The following is a 25529-nucleotide window of genomic DNA, read 5'->3' on the forward strand; positions in this document are numbered from 1 at the left end:
TATCTCATCAGGCATCTGACTGTTCTGAAAAGATAAGGCTCAATTGTTCTCTCAGGTACATAGGCACAAGTCCCGTTGAAATCTTGGCCCTAATTCTAGTCTCATTTATAAACATTTTACACTAAAATAATTCCATTAACTTCCCTTGAGTTACTCCAGGTTTACACTGGTGTAAATGAGATCAGAATTAGACCTCCTGTTCTTTTGTCAGATATGCAGGACCAAAAAATGTCCAGTGATGCACAAATATACACTGGAACATCAAAAATATGTACTGATATTCTGGGAATACATACAATGTTAGAAATCTTTTGTTCTATTGGAAGTAAGAACACAGAAGGTCCTTTTGGTATTTAATCACTAGCTCCTGCAAACTGCTGCCTCTGACAGCATTTCCAGTTCTTTGATCTCTTCTATATGCTACTGATGCTTGTTATGGCCATAGATATAGGTAAAGTTTGCTAAGAAAGTAGAGCTGTCTCAGTCTCTGCACACCTCCTGTTTCAGCTGCGTCCTAGACTGACACAGTTTGGCGCATGCAATTATCGTGGAACCCAGTGCGTGCTGTGCTGTTTCCAGGAGCTGTAAGGACAGGCAACATTGTTATTATGTGAAATGACTTTCAAAAATGTTTATAGGCAGTGGGCAAAGTTCCTGCTGGGATAGGATTTAGAGGCCATGAGGGTTTCGGAATCGTCAGGTATTTTCAAGGACAAACTGAAAGATATGAAGAAGTAATGACTAACAATACTAGACACTTCCTAAGACATACACTCCGTTATCCATCCCCAGGGAATTCTGCACATACTGCAGTAATTCCTGATGAACACACTTTTTGTGAACTACTATTGTATATAACAACTGAATTCCCTTTACAACAATATGGTGTTGGTCACTAAACATTGTAGTTTTGGCCATATGACAGTTTCCATTATAAATCCCTGTTTTCTCCTCTTTTAGCCTGAAAGTTTCCATTCCCAACCTTTGTTAGAAGGCAAATTTTTTTGTGGATTGTTTTTGTTGTTGTTTGTTGTGGTTATTTGTTTTTGGAAGGGGAACAGCCAGTAACTTTCGGGAAAGAGAGGAGAGCTGGAAATATATGTCCTATGTAAAGAAAACATTCTTGGAAACCTCTTCTCAATCAGTTGCACAGCTGAAATGGCTGTGAGTATAAAACTGCACTTAATCACCACCATGGCCCTCAGCAATGAGCAATCCCCATAATAATAGCTATTGAAGTTAGTGAATATTGATCTCTATCATGTGATAGGCATACAATATTAGCGAGCATGATTTTAATTTTTTGTGTTCCGTGATCAATATTCTTATGATAAAGCTCTATGGAGTGCTAATATATATATTATCAAAAACTTCTAATTTTGGAGGCCCAATGCTAGTCATCTATGACCTTATTTTCGTAGGTATTGAGCAACCCCGGCTTCCTGACTTTAATTCAGATCGGGCTGCCAGTCAGAGGAGCAGGCTTAAATTTAACACATACAGCATCTTGAATCTATTGCACTGACCATCCAAGAGGATGAACAAACTAGTACTTAGAGCATCTAATTCATGATGGAATAGTTCAATGTATCTTGGAACATATATTCATATTTTTGGATATTTGTGGAAACAGTTATTTTAAGCAAATGTTACAACAGAGGAGTGACTTATTATATGCCAGTATATTTATGAAAGGTTTCCTGTGTACCAGGAACCTTGAATACTCCTTCAAAAGGCGAATCTAACTTGATTAAACTAAATTCATTGATAGATTTTAAAAAAAATCCATAGAGGTTGAAGGAAGTTTTCCCCTCTCACTCTACAGAATGGTTACAAGCATTCTCAGATATTATTACTAAAAAGTGACTAACATACAGCCTGGAGGATATCATTAAATGTTTTATGAAATCTGCCATCAGTTTTTAGAACATACAGAATCAGTTAAAAAAAAAGTGTTAATATACTAACAAGGGTATGCAGCTCTCAGAGGAAAGTTCTTAAATTCTCTGCTGCTCACCTCTCCTCTCTATTTTTTCTTGCTTTTTTCTGTCCCTATTTTATAATTTTGTAATTTTAACGGAGATAAGTGATAGTATGTCATTATAATAGGCTTGCATACACAATGTTCAGTTTTAGTGGTACCGCTTGCTCTTTGGGATATTGACTCTAAAGCCACAGTTTATAGAAAAGTTTATATTATAGAAAAACTGAGGTGTACGTCAAATCTCATTCCAGCTAAAATAGCTGAAAAATAAACCAATATACAAAACTACCTTTAAATAGGCTTGCTTCTGACCCAACTTTGAATTTCCTGGCTTTAGCCAATTTAATCCAATTCTTAACCTTAAAAGTATCTATGGCTGATAGCTAGATCTGTTATCTGATTTCTGATTTTGTATTAAGCTTTTGAACTTTGGATCTGCTTATGTTCTTCTTTAATTTATTGAGAGTAAGAATTGGGCCCTCTCTGGAATTTCATGTTGAGTAGCACTTTCATTCTGCGCAACTTAATGGGATCACTTGAGATGTAAGATACTGCTCAACTGGATTCAGAGTAGCAGCCATGTTAGTCTGTATTCGCAAAAAAGAAAAGGAGTACTTGTGGCACCTTAGAGACTAACAAATTTATTTGAGCATAAGCTTTTGTGAGCTCCGATGAAGTGGGCTGTAGCTCACGAAAGCTTATGCTCAAATAAATGTGTTAGTCTCTAAGGTGCCACAAGTACTCCTTTTCTTTTTGCTCAACTGGAATAAAGGAAGCAGAATGTCTTTCTCTGGGAATGCCTTAATTCATATACTATGAGCTCAGTCCTGCTTACATTGACTTTAGCAGGAAAAATATTGGGTCCAGTGGATCAAATTCACTGCTGGCTTATAAGGGTGCAATTGTATTTACTATAATGGAGTTTCACCCACTAATTTTAATGGTAAATTTACCTCAATATCTTTGCATACATTGTTCTTCTAGAAATGTTGTTAGGGGAAGCATATATATCCATATTGCATATTCCTGTGCCTATTGTATGGACAGTGCATAGATACTCTATTTGTGGGTTTGTTTCTAATGCACTCTGAGTTGTAGTTTGGTATTCTCTCCTTGAGACATAAACATAGAGAGGATGATGAAATTGTTCATAAAGTCTTAATTACCAACATGAATTTTACTTGTATGTGTGAAAATACAATCTTCTATTTCTATATACTGTTGGAGTGACTTGATACTGCCCCCCTAGTGTTCAGATGCTTCTCATTGATGTAATTTGGGGGGAGGGTATTTAATTTTTCTCCCAGTTATTTTTATAGGAAGGATTTGTGGCATATATGAAAAAAATGGAATGGACTGAACATTTTAAGATCACAGAGGGAATAATAAGAAAAAAATTAGAAGAATCTGATATTTCAAAATGGATATATGTTAGATAGTTGTAATCAATCATATGTACCCAAGCCAATTTATAATTAAAAACAGTTAGATAATATATCTAGAAACTCATTTAGTGTTTATAAAATCCCAGTATTTTATGTACAGAAGAGAAACAGAATATTTCCATTGGGTGCATGCCTTTTTAAATGAAGTCTCTATCTCAGTGGTGGGCAACCTGTGGCCCACGGGCTGCATGCAGCCCGTCAGGGTAATCCACTGGCGGGCTGCGAGACAGTTTGTTTACTTTGACCGTCCACAGGCATGGTTGCCCGCAGCTCCCAGTGGCCGCAGTTCACTGTTCCAGCCAATGGGCGCTGCGAGAAGTGACGCGGGCCATAGGTACATGGTGGCTGCCGCTTCTTGCAGCTCCCATTGGCCAGGAACGGTGAACCACAGCCACTTGGAGCTGTGAGCAGCCGTGCCTGCAGCCGGTCAATGTAAATAAACTGTCTCATGGCCCGCCAGGGGATTACCCTGACGGGCTGCAGGTTGCCCACCACTGCTCTATCTTGTACTCTACTACAGGTATAATAAATCTCACATCAAATTAAGAATTAGCTTTCAGTAAAAGTACAAAGTGAAAATTCAGATAAATTACTCATGTCATTCACTGTGAGACTACCTTAGTTAGCTTGTCTGACTAATTCACCCAGTAGCCTCACTAGATCAGCTGAAATCTCAAAGGAAATGCACCATTAGATGGGCTAATCCACATTAATCATCATCCAAGAGGCTTAATTAATTTCAGTATCTACAAAATAAGACTCTACCTCATGGTTCTTTATTTCATTTTAGGACATTGGATAGAAGCATTTTGAAAAAGAATTATGGTGAATACTGCCAAGTACTCGAGCAAGGTTAATTTCAAGTATTTGTTCTCACAAACTTTTTATCTGGACCGACTGGCCATGCATATGTAAAGGAATTTCATTACCTCCCTCTCTCCATCTCTCCCTCTCATTTAATTCATATGTAATCTTCAATTTAATGTGAAGGTTCTTCTGTTTATCAACTTTATTTTAAAGAGTGACATAATATCCATAGCAGTTTATAAACTGGGAATGAAACCATGTTATTTTTATACATGGGTTGTGACCTTGCCCTATAAATGATGTGAAGTGCCCACAAGTTAATTTTTACATGCAAAATAAAACCATAGGGAGAGTGACCCTATTTCCCTGAAGTTAAAATGGGACACCGGGCAAGCGGCGATGCTAAGCAACTTGGGTCAGCCCCACGCCACTTGCTGTGGCCTCTCACCTGAGCCTCGCCACCCAGGGCCACTCGCCCAAGCTGACGTCTTGTATGTCATGACTTTTTTGGCAAAACTGGGCATTTGTCCCATTTGTTCTTGCTCGAACATTCCTCCATGCCCGCTAGGGCAAGAGCAAATGGGACAAATGCCCAGTTTTGCCAAAAAAAGTTGTGATGTCCAGGACAAAAGGGGACTGCCCTAGCCAAAATGGGACATATGGTCACCCTAGCCATAAGCGATCCTTTGAGATAGTGTTTTTGTTCCCCTGTTCATTGATTTCCCTGCTCCCCTGTTCATTGATTTCTACCCTCCCCCCGCAAGTGCTTCCTGGATGAGTTCCTGGTCTGCAGCAGTTCCTCCCCTGATGGTTCCAGGGGGAAGCTACAGACCCTCTGGCACCTTTCTTGAGAATGCTTCATTGTTTGGAATAAAACAAAAAATCGGATAAATGGAACTCATTGTCATTTACCCAGCTGAGAGGCAAAGGCCTCTCCCTTGCCAAGTGTGAAAATGCATGTCCTAATGACAGGGCAGACATAATGCTTTATTACTAGAGCCCAAGTGAATGTATGAGGGCTGTGGGTAGTATGGGTGATTCAAGCCCTGCATGACCCATAGACATCTCCAGGTTAGAGAACTCTGACCTCCCCTTAGGTTAGTCATACCAGAAGGAGGAAAAAACAGAAATAGTTACCTAAATATGTGGCTAGAACAGCTATCCCAAAGCCAGTCGAAAAGATTGTTCAGATAGCCTTCTTCTAGACCCATCAATAGTCCTTCTTGTTTACCAACCCCACCTTATCCTATGTCAGGATTCCTCTCCAATCCCAGAGTAATGATAAAGGTAAGAAACTTGTAGTGACTAAAACACAGATCAAGGGGCTCTTCTTTCACAGATAAATGTAGGCAAAAAAAAATCTGCTGGACTCTATTGGCCCATCCTGCATCACGGAAGTTAATAGGATTTTGTCATTGATGCTAATGGCAGCAAAAGCAGGCAATAAAGAGGAAGTATCTCAAAACCTTCTGGCTTGTCTTAGAAGTATTGTTATAGGGAAACAGATGGAAGACAAATGAAATAGGCTGGGCTAGTGCATGTGAGCAGGGTTCCCACCAGTGACTAGTCCCAACAACGATAGAGACTACTAATGTGCCATGGCTAAGGGAGTTTTTGCTTTGTTCAAATCACAGCTGCATGTCTGTACTAAGCAATAACAATAACAGTAAGAACAGAATTGTGTCACACTAAAACAGAGTAGGAAAATGAGAATTGGCTAAATTTTGCAAGGGATGTAAGATTGGTACAGTTAATTTTTCAGTTTATCAATCTGGAATCATTGGACATTATCAGAAACATTAGATATGGGCAGGTTGTAGTTTCAAAACTGTGAGTATCCTTAATTAAGATGTGTGAATTCCCCTTCATAAAAATATGGCTTTATTTTCCAGTTCATTTTTTAAAAAATAATACTTTTGAGTTTAACAGTAGATAACTATTTATTCATTCAAAGTTCCACTGCAACCTGTTAGACTTGAGGCATGAATTACTGGGTGAAATTCTATGGCTTGTGTTATGAATGAGGTCAGACTGGATGATCACAGTCATCCCTTCTGGTCTTAAAATCTATTAATTTATTTAATGGGAATAAAGACTTCTCATTGCTCCCTACTCATTATGTGTGTAATAGAGAGAGCACCCAAAATCACAATCTTAGACCAGAACACTTTTGACCTTTGGAATTCAGATTTGGCTCTAAACTTTAGACCTGCTCTCAATTTTCATGAGTGTGTGGCTTTCTCTCTCATGAATAAGGAAAATAACCCTGTTTAGTGGAATAGAATGTAAATTACTTTTTAAAAAAGAGAGCGTTCATGAATATTTATTCTTTAATTCAATTGATCCTAATATGGAGAAACAGCTGAATCACAGAAAGTAACTACTATTAATTACTGTACCTTATTAGCTTTTAAAGAAAGAAATAAGAATAGAATTTGGAATAGGAATGGAATAAATGACCACTTGTTCTTTTAGTCAGAGTTTTAAAATTTTATTAATATTTTTTTCTTAAACTGATATTATAAGGAAAGGCATCCACAGATGCACCAATATATCTGAGGTCTCTGCAGAGGTGCTGGAACAATTTTTATAGTGGGGGTTCCTAGATTCATTGAACCAAACTGTAAATCCTGTATATAATGTAAATCACTTCAAGAAGGTGCAGCAGCACCCACAGCTCTCCTAGTTCCAGCACCTATGGGTCTCTGTTAAACTCAAAAACTCCCAAAAGGTCAGATTTGATGGCGAAATCAAATTCTAATATCACACCTCTGTAAAATCAGGAGTAGTTCTAGTGAAGTCAGTGCATTTTCCAAGATAGTAAAAATCAGTGTGAGATCAGAATCTGTTCCATGGTCCCATGGTCTTCACTTATGTCATTGCCTCTAGCTTCCGTACTTGCTGTAGTATCAGGGCCTTTAAGAACTGTAGAACAGCTATCATACTGGAGACAGTAATTTGCTCCATGAATTGCACATGCTAAATGCAACAACATATGAACTGCATTACCTAGGCATAGCAGGGATAATTTAAGGACAGAGTTTCAACACTGTAGCCCTAATATTGCAACTGGCACTGCATTAGCAGACTCTTGTGCATTGTATAAGCCAATTGCCATGCTGCATAGCTGCAAGGTCCACCTGCACAGAGCTAATTTCAGGTGTGCGGTCTAACTTTGCATTTTCTTGCCTTTGGGTGGTTTAAACCAGCTCTTCAATAGCATTTTATAGTAGCTTTTTCATTTATGGATAATGAGCAAGGCTCAACTGAAAATTTAAAAGTGTATAGTACTCTGTCAATTTTCTACTAAAAAAATTAACTAGATTTTAAAGTTTAAACTAATAGATAAATATTAAACAAAAATAAACCAGAAAAGTAGTTGTTTCTGAATATCTAAATATTTAATTATATATCATTAAGAAAAGAAGACTTTTAACTGCCATTGATCTTCAGACAGAAATGAAATTCACTTCCTACCAAAATACATAAATAACTTTAAAAAACAAACAAGCCCACAGGAGAATACTGGAAAAAAAATCCTCTAAACATATTAGGAAGTCAGTAAATAGACTCCACTGAGACTCCACTACACTTCATCATGGAATCAGTATATTTGGTTTAAAACAAGAGATGAGACTTTGGTGGCCAGACTCTCAGAAGTTGTGGGTGGGGGAGTGGCATGCCCAAAGATAGGTTATGGCTCCAAGATTCTCTGATTGGGGTTGATTTAACATGTGATGTTGGGATTCCCCAAGACTCTCTACCACTTGGTACTCAAAATCTCCCTTTGATTCTGAAATTCATCCCTCAGGTACCTTTATTTGGCATACAACAACAATACACCAAGCTGGTCATGCTCAAACAGGGGAATGGATGCAGGGTGCTTCACAACTCCAAAGTTACACAACGAAACTTTTCCTTAGTCAAGATGTATGTAACACCTGCTTTTCTGACTATATATTGCATCACATGCTTCGTGATTGGCTTGGTTACTTTTCAGGAACCAATCCCAGTACAGCAAATTCTTGTCAATATCCAGAGAAGAGCAACAAAAATGATTGAACGTCTAGAAAACATGACCTATGAGGGATGATTGAAAAAATGTGTTTAGTCTGGAGAAGAGAAGACTGAAAGGGGACATGATGACAGTTTTCAAGTACAAAAAAGGTTGTTACAGGGAGAAGGGAGGGTAGGACAAGAAGCAATAGGCTTAAATTGCAGCAAGGGCTGTTTAGTTTGGACATTAGGAAAAACTTTGTAACTGTCAGGGTAGTTAAGCACTATAATAAATTGCCTAGGGAAGGTTGTGGAATCTCCATCACTGGAGATTTTTAAGAGCAGGTTAGATAAAACCTGTCAGAGATGGTCTGGATAATACTTATCCTGCCTTGAGTGCAGGGGACTGGACTAGATGACCTCTCCAGGTCTCCTCAGTCCTACGATTCTATGACTCTATGATGTGGTGTTCATATATAACCTGATCTCTACATTCCAGGTTTATCTTGTGCATTTTCCCTAGTAGCAGTGTGTTCCTGCTTATTTTAGCTAGACTGACTCCACTCTAATGCTTGTTACATCTTATTTACAATTTAATCTTCCATTCACCTTCCCAGTCATGCCCACTGAGAAATGAGTGGGCATGGATAGAAGATCAGATCTTACTAAGAGAACGCAAACACCTTTTCTGCCTTGAGGTTGTTGCCTGCTTTGTGTCCATGTGCTTTCTAGCAAGGACCTTGTCTTCTTTCCTGACTGTAAAGTGATTAACACTCTGTTGGCTTTATAAATATGGATGTAATAAATAATTGCTTGATTTTCCACCAAACACTGAACTATTCCTCAGCTTCAAGAAAATACTTGAAGTGAATGCCTATTGGAATTACCGGAACTGTTTTAGTTATTTCCCATGAGAATTCAAAGGGCAGTCATTTTAAATGCCAGAAAAATCAGGGAAGATTTTCAAAGGCTCACAAGGCAGGTGTGGGTGTCCTTTGAAGGGGAACTGGGTGCCTAACTATTCTTTGTGCCTTTGAAAATCTTCATTTGAATGTTATCTTCGCAACTGAAGATTTAAGAGGCAGTGAACGTAACTACCACTTAGTTACTATCTTAGAAGCAGTGATAGCATAGTTTATATAAAGAGCAACATATGATGGATGTGTGCAGTCAGAATTTAAAGGTTTCGACTGTGTGATTTGCTGTATAAAAATAGAAATTCTCTGATATAGAAATGTTACTTATAAATGCTACTGGTCTGATTTATGAGTGTTACACACATCTAATTGCTCTGTAAAGTAAACATGCCAATTAGCTTTAGCAACACACAGAGCATAAGCCGTAACTGAGAAAAGGAACTTAGTGAAGAAACATGAATATTGATATTTTGTGTCAACCTTTTTATTTTTTGCAATTTCTAAATGAAAACATATTTTCCCTGGTTTTCAGGATGGGTTTAAAGAAACATAACCCCTCATATACAAATGCCTTGACATTTGAGAAAAATCGGAATTTCAGTGTGCATCTAGAGCCATATATCCTAGCTGGTCCTTAGCTATATAACAAGCCAATCAAAAGTTCTGGATCAGATTTCCTGAAATGTTAGATAATTTGAAATTCATATCTGAATTTTTATTCTGAAGCCCATCTCTATCGTTCAGCTTATCACGTTCAGATAGTGGAACTCTCTCCCGTCTGGCCCTCTTCTTCAACCAATTCCCCCTCAGTTTTAGAAAAAAAATTAAACCGACTATTTTTTCAAATGTATTTTTAGTTTTCAGAACTTACTCCTCTTTTGTAATCACACCACATAATTAGGCTCTTTAATATTTTGTCTTGGTTTTATATAATTTATTTTACAGTTATAATATTATTTTCTTTAAAATTAAATCGTAAAGAGATATGAAAGTGAAACAATTCAGATTAAAGATGGAAGCTTTGGCCTTTCCTCACACTATTTTGCTTAGATGTTGCAGCTCTTGGGGAAGGACAGTCTGAAAACAAAGAGCCCCATCTTCAGATCTGAATGAGCAGCTTTCAACTTCAAATCAAGACTGGATGCTTTTCCAAAAGATAAGCTCTAGCAATTATTTTGGGGAAGTTTTGAGGCCTGTTGTATACAGGTTAGACTAGATGATCACAACAGTCCCTTGAGTTAATAGAATCTGTGAACTCAGGAACTGGAGGAGGAGAATAGCAAAGTGGTTGTATGCAATATTTATGGCCCCTTGTTCCTGAGGACAATCAGGCTCTGGGCTGTCCTAAGTTTTACCCAGCTGCAGCCACATAAAGGGCTGTTTCAGCAGCTAAGTTTTCTAGAGTGCAGCTGTGTTCTAGCAATGTCCTTTCTCCCCCTACTTTGTTCCTCACTACGTATCTGGTGATTCCCGTACTGATTAAATCCATTTTCTTCCCACTTTGTGCCGCCAGAATTGTACAAAGTAAATTAAACAAGGGCCATATCCTGGCTTTTACAGTGATGATAATTGGAGTTTATTTAAGGCCATTCACATTGTAACATGTTAATAGGATTCAGAGAGGTGTTTTAATCACACAATTAATAGACGTTCTTATAAAAAATATAAAATTGAACTGTGTAAACATGGAAGTATTAAAATAATACCAACAATAAGGGAAAATAAATCTTCAAAAATTCCAAAAGTGAGGGCCTAATTTATATAAGATTATCACTGTATAATATTTATTTGGGAAATCATATGGAAGTCGTATACTGTTAATTGATTGGAAAAATTATCAAAGGAAGTAATTTAAAATTGTTGCCTTGTCTAACTTTTCTCTGCAAAGCTGTAAACCTGGGAAAAGGAGCAGAGAAGCCAAGGCTGATGCTTTAATTGCTTATGAGGCACCCTCTAATATATGGTGTGTATTTATAATATATATGACTGGGGAGCAACATAAAAACTAATATTAATAGTAGAACAAATTTTAAAAGGCTTTTTAAAATGATTCTGCATCAGCACTAATCAGCAGAAACTGTTAACGCTGCATTTTACATGTGACTTTATTTTTTCTCTTATTAGCAACTGTGATGTTGATCTATTAACAAGCAGTGGTGCAAAACAAAGTGTTGGCACTATGATGAAGATTGGACTGGTGAATAAAACTGTTTTATCACTTTTAAATACCTTTTTTAAACCAACCCCCCCCCACCGAAAAAACCCAATAGTGAGCATAAAGAATCTAAACATAAATGCTGTCAATTTAAATAATTGCCTTTTGACATAAGAATATGTTAGAAGATTAATTGTGATGATCAGCCATAAGAAGTATTCTGTTTCTCTAACATCAAATGCTTTTCCCTAAATGAGTTTAGTAACTGCACATTTTCTATAAACAGAAATAGTCATACTTAAAAGTGAAAATAAAGAAAAATAATATAAATGATGATTCCCCCTAAGATTTGATTCAGAAATTCCAAACACGTTAGGACCAGTTCTGCAAGTGCTTCACATGCAGGGCTGCCATTCAAGTCAATGACTCTTCTTCTGAAGAGTCCTCTTTGGACTGGGCCATTTAGTTCAAAGCCTTGGTTGTACAATACAAAAAGTGAAGGGAGGGTACATGCTAGTGATGAAATACTGACAAATCATCTGTTTTTGTAATGGGTCTTTAATCAGGACAAATCTACTTCTTTTGCCTCCAAACTCACCCAGTCCAGCCACAACTACCTTCTATAAAATGAGTATAAATCTATAAAAATGATAGTAATATTACACCCACAACTTTTTCTAAAATTCCCTAATCCTGTATATCTCTTTGCTTGATTTAAACCTCTCCTTCATTCCAAGAAGTCCCTGTAGCTTCTTCAAGCCTTCCTTCCTATGACAAGTAATCCAGTCGTAGAAGAGTAACATTGCCACATGACTGACGTAACCAATCACAGTTAATGAATGCTCCTGAAATTTCTTTCTTGGGGATTGTGAATTAGTACAAAACTTCAATCATTCTACTGAGTAAATTAAAGAATTCACCCAAAAAAAATTGCTGAGTAAAATAAAACAATGAATAGAGTTGAGGCAACCGTGATTTATTCATGGGCATTTTGTGAGCAGGAAAAGGGGCTAAATAAAATTATTTGCTAGCTTTCAATTTCAACTCTGAAAAAGAACCTGACATCTGAGCAGCGAAGCCATTCAATGTTTTGCTTTCTGATACTGAAGATGAGGCATTTAATAAGAAAATGTATACTTGTAAAATCTATTTTTTTCTGACATTATATTTAAGTTCCTTACAAGCTTTGAGATTAGTGAATTTTGAAACAAATTATAGGCATTCAAATAAATGGATAAAACTTAAAATTCTACATATTGTCAATGGCAATTGCCTCTGCTTGGTTAGCAGTTTTTGATCTGCTGTTTTCGTTCACCTTCAGGCATGCTTCAAGGGCTTCTTGTATAATATGTATGAATTAAAATGATCAGACCAAGTATCTGACAAAGAAATCTGGGCTATAGAAATCTTTTATGTCACATTTTAGAACCCAGCCCTTTTGAGTTTTCTGGGAGCAAGACAGCTGCCGCTCCTGGCTTTTTTATTGTTTTGGCTTTCCTCCCAACTAGTTTCACTGGAAGAATTGACCAAACCAGCTTCATGCTCACCTGCTTTAGCAATGTCATATTTATTTTCATCCTGATAATATGGGCAAACCCAGTGAACTCTGCCAGCTTGCTTGCTTCAAGGTGAATTAGCAACCTAGCATATCCTGTTGAATATGTGTCTATAATAGGACTGGGTAGAATCTGGAAATACAGTGCAAAAAGCAAAAAAAAAATCTGTGGAGAACATAAATTCTGTACATGCACATTGGTAAACAATTCCCCCAAGAGCAGTATACATATTCATATTGAAGTAAATCTTCTACACATATAGAGTTTATGATACAGTATTGTTTATAGGTTGTTTATTACACAGATTTTTAATGTAGTATTATATCAAGACACACAAACACGTTTGGGGGCAGCACAAATATATAAAAGTATGTAGATATGCTGATTGTAATATTGTGACAAATGTGCTTTCTTTATGAGCCATAATATTCTGATACATTTCATTGCAGTTAATATTTTGGAAAAAAAATAGTTTATTTTGATGTAAAGTCCCTAATGTGTGTCACCAAATAAATGATAGGTTGTTTTTAACTGGATGGTTTAATATGGAAGGTTTTCTGCAAGTTTTTGGCTACTGATATACTGAGACTACAGCCTATTTTGGTGACCAATATTGTCTCACTGTTTCTTGTAGTCCCCTGTCAGCATCCACCTCTTATCTCTTGTCTTATACTTAGATTGAAAGCTTTCTGGGACAGGGTCCATCCTTTAGTTCAGTATTTGTGCATCACCTAGCACAATAGAGCCCTGGTCCATGACTCGGGCTCTTAGGTACTACAATAATGCAAATAAATAATATATTATGACATGACACTTTTGAGTACAGATGAGTGAACTGATTCTTAAGAAATAAAAACTGGATACAACATTTGCCCATCGTGGATCAGTTAAGATATGCATCCCCTCCAAGGTCTTTCACTCACCTTTTTCTCCAAAATGTCTCCCATTGTAATCAACACACAGACCACATAACCTTTTTCAGGATGTAGTAATGGGTTAGAGGAGGTAAGGTCTTCTTCACACCACTGGTGAATACTATTTTCAAGCCTGGACTTCTACCTGAAATTGACTTGGCATTTCCTATAAAATGAAATAATATATGGGAAATCTCTCATCTGTAGGTAGTGTTTTCAATTCAAATAGATAAATAAGGGCTTTGATGTATATTCCATGAATGTGGTACTACCATATGGTGGTTGATTTATTCTAATCCAAATCATTTCCATTTTGTTAAATCCTACTTTAGCCTTCTACCCATTAGGAAAATAGTTTCATTTGACCTTTTCTTAATAAATGTGTTACTCAGTATGTGGCATGTAGATAGAGTGATTGCTATGGTAAGGCAGCTAAATTGCACATTTCATTACTTGATACATTTATTTTTGTGTGTTACAAAATGACCCTGGAAAATTTGATACCCCTCATAAAAGTAAAAAAGGTCTCCACTGGCAAGTGGGGGGAAAAAAGGGATTATTACATTATAGAAATGTATTCTTTCTTAATATGGCAGAATCACTGCCTGTTTTATTATCAAAAGATTACCTTGATATGGAAATTATCCAAATATTTCTTAATCAGATTGCATGAACTGTGAAGGTTTTTAATCTCTCCCATGTGGGAATAAATGTGAACTGCCACTCCTCACTTTTGCAAATCATATCTCCTTCCATTTTCTTTCTTAAAAGTATCAGTCTGCCCTCTATCTTTTGTAGTGATCACCTAGCAAAATGAAATCCAAAGAAATCTGAATTAATGTGATACACTGTGTGAGTGTCACATTTATTCCAGTGTAGACATTAATCAATAATGAAATGTTGAATGATGACATTCTTGAGTACAGTTCTGGGAAGTGCAGTCATTTTATAATATAGCAAACATGGTTGTAACTATAGATGTGTTGAACATTCATGAATGTAGTGCTCTCTGTTCCTTCTGAAAATTTTTAAACTGGTTTTCAAACCTGCCAGTAATCAGTGCACAATCTATAGGCACATAGTATAAAAAATAAATGACCACTTCACCTTTGTAAATACTAATATGTGTTAATCTGCTTTTACTAAGCAAGTCATTTTCAAATATGAATATCAGTCATACTTCAGGAATAATTTCAAATGTGGATAATGAGTTTAATTGTATGAAGTAAATGTTATTTATTTTTCCCCTCAGGAAATTGTAATTTACTAAAAAGGCACATGTGATTTTAGGATTTATCATGCAAGGCATTTCCATTATAGATAGAGAAATAGTAATGTCTTTGAATAAGACACTGATAAGACCTCAGTTGGAATTCCCTAGTCACCCATGTTCAAGAAAGCTGAATTCACACTTAAACTGTGCAGAGAAGATCTACTAGGATGATCTGGGGAACGAAGGACCTATTTTGTGAGACGAGACTGAAAGACCTTGGCTTGTTTAGCCTAGCAAAAGAGAGGCTGAGGGGGGATATGATTGCTTTCTATAACTACATTGAGGTAAACGGAAGGTGAAGAGCTATTTAAGCTAAAGTACAAAGTTGGCAGAAGAACAAATGGATGTAAACTGTCCATGAACAAATTCAGGCTAGATATTATAAAATAGTTTCTATCAGAGGAGTGAAGTTCTGGCATAACCTCCTGATAGGAGTTGTGGGCCAAACATCTTAATTAGTTCTAAGAAAGAGAATGGCAAATGTATGAATGGGATTGTATGACAGGGTTGTTTGTGAGGGTGGGAGTCAGGAAGTCACTTCTGGTTCAAGTCTGATGTTCCTAAAATCTCATGCTTCAGAGTTTCAGCCACTCACAAGAAGGGGGCAGGGAGGGAATACTCCTTCTCTAGATTTATTCTGCTTTTTCTTTGTTTCTTTGAGGATTTTTTTTTTGGTGTGGTCTCCTTCCTCTGAAGCATCAAAGATTGCTGCAGGTAGAAATGCAACACTGAGGAGGCCGTAGCTCGAGATAGTACTGAACATCCTCTCTTTCATGTGCTTTTTTTGTTTTGAAATTATGAGACTTTCTTCTTGGTTTCTACAGCTGTGGGTGAGAGGAGACTTGAGAGTACCTTGAAATATGTGAAGTGAAATTTTGTGTTTTTTTTTTTTAAATTCTCTTTAAAAAAAAAAAAAAGCTTCCTCCTCTGGGATCTGTTTTAAATGGGAACATAAGTTTTCTGTAGGTTGTCTCACTGAATCATAATTGATTAATCAAGCTGTGTTCATTATGTCTCGTGAGATCACTCTGCTCATGAGATCACTTTGGCCCCACGGTATGCCTACATTTTTTATGGCTGACTTAGAACAACACTTCCTCAGCTCTCATCCCCTAATGCCCCTAATCTGCTTGCACTACACTGATGACATCTTCATCATGTGGACCCAGGGAAAAAAAAGTCCTTGAGAAATTCCACCATGACTTCAACAATTTCCATCCCACCATCAACCTCAGCCTGGACCAGTCCACACAAGAGATCCACTTCCTGGACACTACAGTGCTAATAAGCAATGGTCACATAAACACCACCCTATACCGGAAACCTACTGACCACTATACTTACCTACATGCCTCCAGCTTTCATCCAGATCACACCACACGATCTATTGTCTCCAGCCAAGCTCTACAGTACAACCGCATTTGCTCCAACCCCTCAGACAGAGACAAACACCTATAAGATCTCTATCAGGTGTTCTTACAACTACAATATCCACCTGCTGAAATGAAGAAACTGATTGACAGAGCCAGAAGGGTACCCAGAAGTCACCTACTAAAGGACAGGCCCAACAAAGAAAATAACAGAATGCCACTAGCCACCACCTTCAGCCCCCAACTAAAACCTCTCCAATGCATCAACCTATCCTGAAGGACGACCCATCACTCTCACAGATCTTGGGAGACAGGCCAGTCCTTGCTTACAGACAGCTCCCCAACCAGAAGCAAATACTCACCAGCAACCACACACCACACAACAGAACCACTAATCCAGGAACCTATCCTTGCTACAAAGACCGTTGCCAACTGTGTCCACATATCTATTCAGGGAATACCATCATAGGGCCTAATCACATCAGCTACACTATCACAGGCTCGTTCACCTGCACATCTACCAATGTGATATATGTCATCATATTCCAGCAATATACAAAGTCAAGTAAATAAAAATGTACCTAGGAAAAGGATATCTTTGTATCAAATGACCATTTTAAAAGTTTGGTCCCAAGACCAATCCTTGAGGAACTACATTAATAACTTTCCTCAGTCTGATAGTTCACCTTTCAGAACAAAAGATTGCTTTTTTCCTCTTTAGCCAGTTCCTTCCACATCTTACAATTCTTGTACAAATCCTCATCTTCTCTAATTTAACTAATTTCCCATGTGGCACCATGCCAAATGCTTTACTGAAGTCCAAATGTATTAGATCTACTGCATTTCTCCTGTCTCCAAAAATCAGTTATCTTCTCAAAAAAGAATATCAGGTTAATCTGGCTGGCACAATCTACTTTTGATAAACTCAGGTTGTATTGCAACCTCTTTTCATTTACCTCTAGGAATTTAATTATTTTTTCCTTCAAAATTTGTTCGAAAGCCTACTCATGTCAGACTAACAGGTCTGTAATTGCCTGGATCACTTTTTTTTCCCTTGAAAGTGAGGAGGCAGGAGCCTAGGCAGACTTTATAAATCAAATTTTTAGATAGGAACTAACCTCTAAATTACATAAGCAAATTGAAGTGAAACCATGGCTTGCTGCCAAAATTTTAAAAGGGATCCTCTTCACATTTTTTACTTCTGTAGATGATCCCTAGGGTAAAATACTGGCCCTCATATCAAAGTATTTGTCAGTGCTATACCTCCCATGTAAAAACAATTTATCAGTTTGAGACCGTTCCCTGCAATCCATTAATCCGTCTCTACCATCCTAAACCGATCAGACTTTCCCCTCCTCTTAGAGTCCTGGGTGTAAATAATAGTCTCAGACATTAATTTAACTGTAAATATACCCTAATTTATAGAAACAGGCATAACAAAAGTCATTGCACTGGACATGAGGTAAGAGAAATGCATAAGAAACAGCTGAATGTTTACAAAGTCTAATGTTGCTAATGAGGAATATACATTTTCATTTAAAATACAAAAAATAATTTAACCTAAATGGACCAGATCTGTGAGAGATCATAGACTTTTGACTGTTGTGGAGTTGTGTGCTCAGCGGTGTCTCACAATATGTTGCTCTCATAACACACCAGCTGATTGCTTTTCAAAAGGCAATCAAGGGTGTTTGAAGCATCTTCTGATTTGACATCCTTGTTGAGTTTTAATTGAGAAAGCTAAGGAAGTGAGGATAATTTTGGGAAGCAGTGCATGAAGTAATTTTTTTCTTACAGTTTCATCACACAGTACTATCATCTGCATCACATCACTGTGATTTAATGAACACCAACAGTCTGAAAAATCACAAGACTTTTTAATTATGACTGTACAGCAATAAACAGCGTTCAGAGAAAAATGGCGCTTCATAAAATAGGAATTGGTCTTCATGCAGTGGTCAGCCCATTGCTAATAGTCACCCAACAGCCTGCACCTTTTTTCCCCTATTCTCACCTTGCGGACTGCGGCACTTTTTAATGTAGTTTAATATTTCACTCTTTCCTTAAGGCATTATGCTGCTGTAATTCTTTTTTTAAGTGCAGTTTTTAGGAGTGAAACTGATGATTTTTGCTCTATAAAATATTAATGAAAAGAACCCAATATTAAATGAAAACAGGTAAAGTCATATCAATTATGTTTGCAGGCATCCAAAAGATAATTCATTCGTATTGACATGTCTGTGTAAAGAAAACATAGATAAGATTTAACACAATTAACATATAGGTTCTTGTAGTTTCCACCCTTATGTATTTTCCAACAAGTACCAAAAAATGTGCTGAAGTATATATTAGATATTTTGAAACAGTGCCCTAATCAAGGTGCCTCAAGTAAAATTAACTCAATTTTTATCCATCATGTTGTATCTGAGTTTGCTTGCCCAAACATTTTGAATGTGGTCGAAGTGAATTCAAAGTCTTCAGTTGTGTTTCTAATTTCCTACATTTCCTAAAATGCCTCAGTATAGTACAATTCATTTTGCAGATACAAGGTATGAGTTTATTTTGTTCAGTATTTGTGGCTAGTGGAAATGCTGCAAAAAGGAAGGTCCGCTCACACCATTCTCTGTTAGGTGTGGCAGGGATGGCAGTAGCATATATAAAGTGCCCTACGCAAGGCATGGTTAGAGAAGAGGCTAAGGACATAACTCCCGCTCTCACTTTCTCTAAGACTCTGCATGTTACTGCATGTGAACACACTAGCTGGGTCTTTCTGATTAGTGGCAGCAGCAACAGCCCATTCCTCTTCTCCCTCATGTACTTTCTACCAGTTAGCAAACATTACAAATCAAAACCCTCTGTTCTGAACACATTCTACACCATGTCAAGCCTTCCTAGATTTGGGTGGGGGAATAGAGTTATCTAAATAACTTCCCTATTTAGCAGCCATTGAAGCAGCATCAGTAATAGGGGCAGCAGTGGGTTATCATGCAGTCTCCGGTGGAGGGGACTTGGTAAGATACACAGTGGTGATGATGATGGCCTGAGGTCTGGTCCCCATTGGGTTTTCAGGTGGATGCACCTCCTCCATCTGCCACCGATCTCTCCTAGCTAATAAGTGAGGCTCAGTATGGGAGCAGGTTTTCCCCACCAGCTGGGGTGAATCAGGCTCTAGGTTTCCTCCCAGTACTTGCTTTCCAAACTGTGAGTTACAGTTGGGTTTTTTGGCAGGCAATGACTGGAAGAGTGGTGACTGCAGGACTCCTGGGCAATAACAGTTGGGCCCGACATCTTTTAAATATGTTACTGGTTGTGTGAGGCTGAGGTAGAGAGACTACATTGTGCAACCCACATGCACTTCAAACAGCAGTAGCACTACCAAACTTTTAGTGCATGGTCGCAGGGTCCCACATGGTGACTTAGTGTGCAGCATGCTAGAGCTCTGGTGATTTACATCCCAACTTGCTATCCACTAACTCTTCATGTAGACAAGCACCTAGCAATGTTGGTGAAAAGACAGACGAAAAATATGTTCCCTTTGTAACAACTTCTTGTGGCCATGGCAGTAGCAAATGCAATCTACAGCCTGGCAGCAGCAATCTCAGTTCTTGTCTCAGGGGGCTGAAAATGTGAATTCAGAGCTGGCTTCAGTATTTTGGATCAGAATTTCAGAAAAGGTCTTTGTGATGGCTTGGGTCACAGAGACCCCCTTGGAACTGGCAGTCTTATATGACACTTTTGTCACCAACAGTTAGTTGGTTTGCTTTTAACACTAAGACTGCACTTTAGATACAATATGTTATAGACAAATGATTGACTCCCTACATATATATTGTAATGCAGACCTGGTCCCCTACTTGAGCCAAGATCTTGTTTGAAAGGTTACAGCACTGTTTGTAGCTGCTTGTATCTATGCTTCTCGATGTAAAATTTATATCTAGATAAATCCTAAGCGTGCCACATCGGTTGGAATGTTTAAGTTGAAATTTAAATCTTAATTATTTGTAGGTTCATAACATGAGAATAGTTTTGAGTGTGGAGCAATGAATGTCGTTGATTTTTATAAAAAGAAAAGGAGTACTTGTAGCACCTTAGAGACTAACAAATTTATTTGAACGTTAGCTTTCGTGAGCTACAGCTCACTTCATAGGATGCATGCAATGGAAAATACAGTGGGGAGATTTTATATACATAGAGAACATTAAATAATGGGTGTTACCATACACATTGTAATGAGAGTGATCAGGTAAAGTGAGCTATTACCAGCAGGAGAGGGAAAAAAAAAGCCTTCTGTAGTGATAATCAAGATGGGCCATTTCCAGCAGTTGACAAGAACATGTGAGGAGTAGTGGGGGGGGGGGGAATAAACATGGGGAAATAGTTTTACTTTGTGTAATGACCCATCCACTCCCAGTCTTTATTCAAGCCTAAGTTAATAGTGTCCAGTTTGCAAATTAATTCCAATTCAGCAGTCTCTCGTTTGTTTTTGAAGTTTTTTTCTTGAATTGCAACGTTTAGGTCTGTTATCAAGTGACCAGAGAGATTGAAGTTATAATTATGTGATAATTCTTGACGTTTGATTTGTGTCCATTTATTCTTTTACGTAGAGACTGTCCAGTTTGGCCAATGTACATGGCAGAGGGGCATTGCTGGCACATGATGGCATATATCACATTGGTAGATGCGCAGGTGAACAGTTGGCAATGGGCTTTGTTGCAAGGATAGATTCCTGGGTTAGTGTTTTTGTTGTGTGGTGTGTGGTTGCTGGTGAGTATTTGCTTCTGGTTGGGGGGCTGTCTGTAAGCAAGGACTGGCCTGTCTCCCAAGATCTGTGAGAGTGATGGTTCGTCCTTCAGGATAGGTTGATGCGTTGGAGAGGTTTTAGTTGGGGGCTGAAGGTGGTGGCTAGTGGCGTTCTGTTATTTTCTTTGTTGGGCCTGTCCTTTAGTAGGTGACTTCTGGGTACCCTTCTGGCTCTGTCAATCAGTTTCTTCATTTCAGCAGGTGGGTATTGTAGTTGTAAGAACACCTGATAGAGATCTTATAGGTGTTTTTCTCTGTCTGAGAGGTTGAAGCAAATACGGTTGTATCATAGAGCTTGGCTGGAGACAATGGATCGTGTGGTGTGATCTGGATGAAAGCTGGAGGCATGTAGGTAAGTATAGCAGTCAGTAGGTTTCCGGTATAGGGTGGTGTTTATGTGACCATTGCTTATTAGCACTGTAGTGTCCAGGAAGTGGATTTCTTGTGTGGACTGGTCCAGGCTGAGGTTGATGGTGGTGCATATGCATTAGCAACATAGTGAGTTATTGTTGTCTTTGTAGCTGTTTCAAATGGGAACAAAGGACCAGAAACATAATTCTAGCTTTATCTCATAGAAAATATCACTACAGGGTCACAGGTTTCAGAGTAGCAGCCGTGTTAGTCTGTATTCGCAAAAAGAAAAGGAGTACTTGTGGCACCTTAGAGACTAACAAATTTATTAGAGCATAAGCTTTCGTGAGCTACAGCTCACTTCATCGGATGCATTTGGTGGAAAAAACAGAGGAGAGATTTATATACACACACAGAGAACATGAAACAATGGGTTTATCATACACACTGTAAGGAGAGTGATCACTTAAGATAAGCCATCACCAACAGCAGGGGGGGGAAGGAGGAAAACCTTTCATGGTGACAAGCAGGTAGGCTAATTCCAGAAGTTAACAAGAATATCAGAGGAACAGTGGGGGGTGGGTGGGAGGGAGAAATACCATGGGGAAATAGTTTTACTTTGTGTAATGACTCATCCATTCCCAGTCTTTATTCAAGCCTAAGTTAATTGTATCCAGTTTGCAAATTAATTCCAATTCAGCAGTCTCTCGTTGGAGTCTGTTTTTGAAGCTTTTTTGTTGAAGTATAGCCACTCTTAGGTCTGTGATCGAGTGACCAGAGAGATTGAAATGTTCTCCAACTGGTTTTTGAATGTTATAATTCTTGACGTCTGATTTGTGTCCATTCAGTCTTTTACGTAGAGACTGTCCAGTTTGGCCAATGTACATGGCAGAGGGGCATTGCTGGCACATGATGGCATATATCACATTGGTAGATGCGCAGGTGAACGAGCCTCTGATAGTGTGGCTGATGTGATTAGGCCCTATGATGGTATCCCCTGAATAGATATGTGGACAGAGTTGGCAACGGGCTTTGTTGCAAGGATAGGTTCCTGGGTTAGTGGTTCTGTTGTGTGGTGTGTGGTTGCTGGTGAGTATTTGCTTCAGATTGGGGGGCTGTCTGTAAGCAAGGACTGGTCTGTCTCCCAAGATCTGAGAGAGCGATGGCTTGTCCTTCAGGATAGGTTGTAGATCCTTGATGATGCGTTGGAGAGGTTTTAGTTGGGGGCTGAAGGTGATGGCTAGTGGCGTTCTGTTGTTTTCTTTGTTGGGCCTGTCCTGTAGTAGGTGACTTCTGGGTACTCTTCTGGCTCTGTCAATCTGTTTCTTCACTTCAGCAGGTGGGTATTGTAGTTGTAGGAATGCATGATAGAGATCTTGTAGGTGTTTGTCTCTGTCTGAGGGGTTGGAGCAAATGCAACGCATCATCAAGGATCTGCAACCTATCCTGAAGGACGAGCCATCGCTCTCTCAGATCTTGGGAGACAGACCAGTCCTTGCTTACAGACAGCCCCCAATCTGAAGCAAATACTCACCAGCAACCACACACCACACAACAGAACCACTAACCCAGGAACCTATCCTTGCAACAAAGCCCGTTGCCAACTCTGTCCACATATCTATTCAGGGGATACCATCATAGGGCCTAATCACATCAGCCACACTATCAGAGGCTCGTTCACCTGCGCATCTACCAATGTGATATATGCCATCATGTGCCAGCAATGCCCCTCTGCCATGTACATTGGCCAAACTGGACAGTCTCTACGTAAAAGAATGAATGGACACAAATCAGACGTCAAGAATTATAACATTCAAAAACCACTTGGAGAACACTTCAATCTCTCTGGTCACTCGATCACAGACCTAAGAGTGCCTATACTTCAACAAAAAAGCTTCAAAAACAGACTCCAACGAGAGACTGCTGAATTGGAATTAATTTGCAAACTGGATACAATTAATTTAGGCTTGAATAGAGACTGGGAATGGATGAGTCATTACACAAAGTAAAACTATTTCCCCATGGTATTTCTCCCTCCCACCCCACCCCCCACTGTTCCTCTGATATTCTTGTTAACTGCTGGAATTAGCCTACCTGCTTGTCACCATGAAAGGTTTTCCTCCTTCCCCCCCCTGCTGTTGGTGATGGCTTATCTTAAGTGATCACTCTCCTTACAGTGTGTATGATAAACCCATTGTTTCATGTTCTCTGTGTGTGTGTATATAAAATCTCTCCTCTGTTTTTTCCACCAAATGCATCCGATGAAGTGAGCTGTAGCTCACGAAAGCTTATGCTCTAATAAATTTGTTAGTCTCTAAGGTGCCACAAGTACTCCTTTTCTTTTTGCGACTACAGGGTCAGATCTTCTTTATCTTAAAAGTAGACACATTTTCCCCTAGGTTTGTGAAAATCTTCCCTTCCTGAAATGCACTCTAAGTACAAATGAACACTTCTAATGCTGCCAGTTGCCTTTTTTATTATTTCATTTATTTTTTTGGAAAACCTACTAATAATTCAAAGAAAATATCTACATTTTGATGTGAAAACAAAAATTGCCCTTTTGATGAATTAAAAACTCAGAAGTTAAGTTTAGTATTAGAGACACTGTCAACTTAAAAATAACATACATGCCTGATTATTTTAACTGAATCTTGTCACAAATAACACCTAAACTTTCTAAAACCAAAAAATAGAGGAAATAACATTTTACCTGGTTTTTGTTTGGTTTATGTATTTAATGAATTTAACAGCACTTTTAGTCTATTCAATTGGGCCCAATTCTGCATAGCCCCATTCTCTTCAATGGGGTTATGTACAGGCATAACTGTTAGCTCTAGCAAATTCCATTGTGGTATCAGGGTCTTAATTATTCATTCTCCTCCTGCTGTTTGTGTGGATTTTCCATAGAAAGAAAAATATTTTAAAAATTTAAGAAAATGTAATGATGAAATGACAAAAATGGGAAGTGAGACCCAGGTGTTGGAGTAAGTCCTAAAAGTATTTTTAAATCTCCTTTTTCTTTTTTCTTTCTTTTTTTTTAATGGACTGGATATCCCATTAAACTTTGAGAGTGTTAAAATCCAAAAAAGAGAGACTGTCGTCAGTCTTCTGGCAAGGAAGGAATCTACATGCATTTCTTAGATACAGATAGTATCAACTCTGTGACAAGCAATGAGATTCACTATTCTAATCGCTTTGCAGCTGATAGTCCCCCAACATTGAATTGAAGAATGGAAAGTGAAGGACCAAAGAATACCGCTCTAGTATCACTATAAATCTGGATCCAGATTATTCAGGTTCAGTTTGCTGCTTTGGTTTCTTCAAAAGATTAATCACAGAATGGAAAACAATAATGTAGCACCGTTGATGTGAAATCTGATATTGATGATGTGGAGGTCTTACCAACTACTTCGCCTTACTGTGAGATTATAATAGTCAGTCGTTTTGAGACTGACCTTTTGAGTTGGCCAGCTATGACAATCTGGTTCTTGCAAACACATTTAGGAGCATATAAAGCATACAGATGATCAATATGGCATGCACATAATGGTCTATATCAGAGCCAGATTGACTACATCATGTGCAAAACCAATTTCATTCTGGGATTAACAGAGCTAAAACAAGGAGCTTCACCAGTGCTGATACTGGAAGTGATCACGACATTGTGATGCTAATTTTTTGGCTGCGGCTAGGGAAAATCATCAGGCCAAAGTTCACTAGAACCAAGTTTGACTTAGAAAGACTCAGAGACTGAAATATTGCAGAGTCATTCCAAGCAACGATCAGTGGAAAATTTGCCACGCTGCTTGCTCTAGAGGAAGACACAGAAACAATGACCAACAATTTCAACACTGTAATGAATGAGGCAGCAATGGACATCCTTGGGAAACATCATAAGAAGACAAAACCATGGGTCACAAATGAAATACAACAAATGTGTGACATTAGAAGAGAACTTGAG

General features: G+C 38.3%; 1 long non-coding RNA gene across 1 annotated transcript; it reads right to left on the bottom strand.

Moving 5' to 3' along the window:
• Window positions 1–2702: 2702 nt before the first annotated feature.
• On the bottom strand, window positions 2703–25529 carry LOC122460982. Its single transcript, XR_006282666.1, has 3 exons — window positions 25410–25529; window positions 15667–15673; window positions 2703–2728 (listed from the first exon to the last, which is right to left on the bottom strand). It is a non-coding gene; the product is annotated as an uncharacterized LOC122460982 (long non-coding RNA).

The sequence above is a fragment of the Dermochelys coriacea genome, chromosome 7 (genome assembly GCF_009764565.3).
Source record: "Dermochelys coriacea isolate rDerCor1 chromosome 7, rDerCor1.pri.v4, whole genome shotgun sequence".
Taxonomy (NCBI): domain Eukaryota; kingdom Metazoa; phylum Chordata; order Testudines; family Dermochelyidae; genus Dermochelys; species Dermochelys coriacea.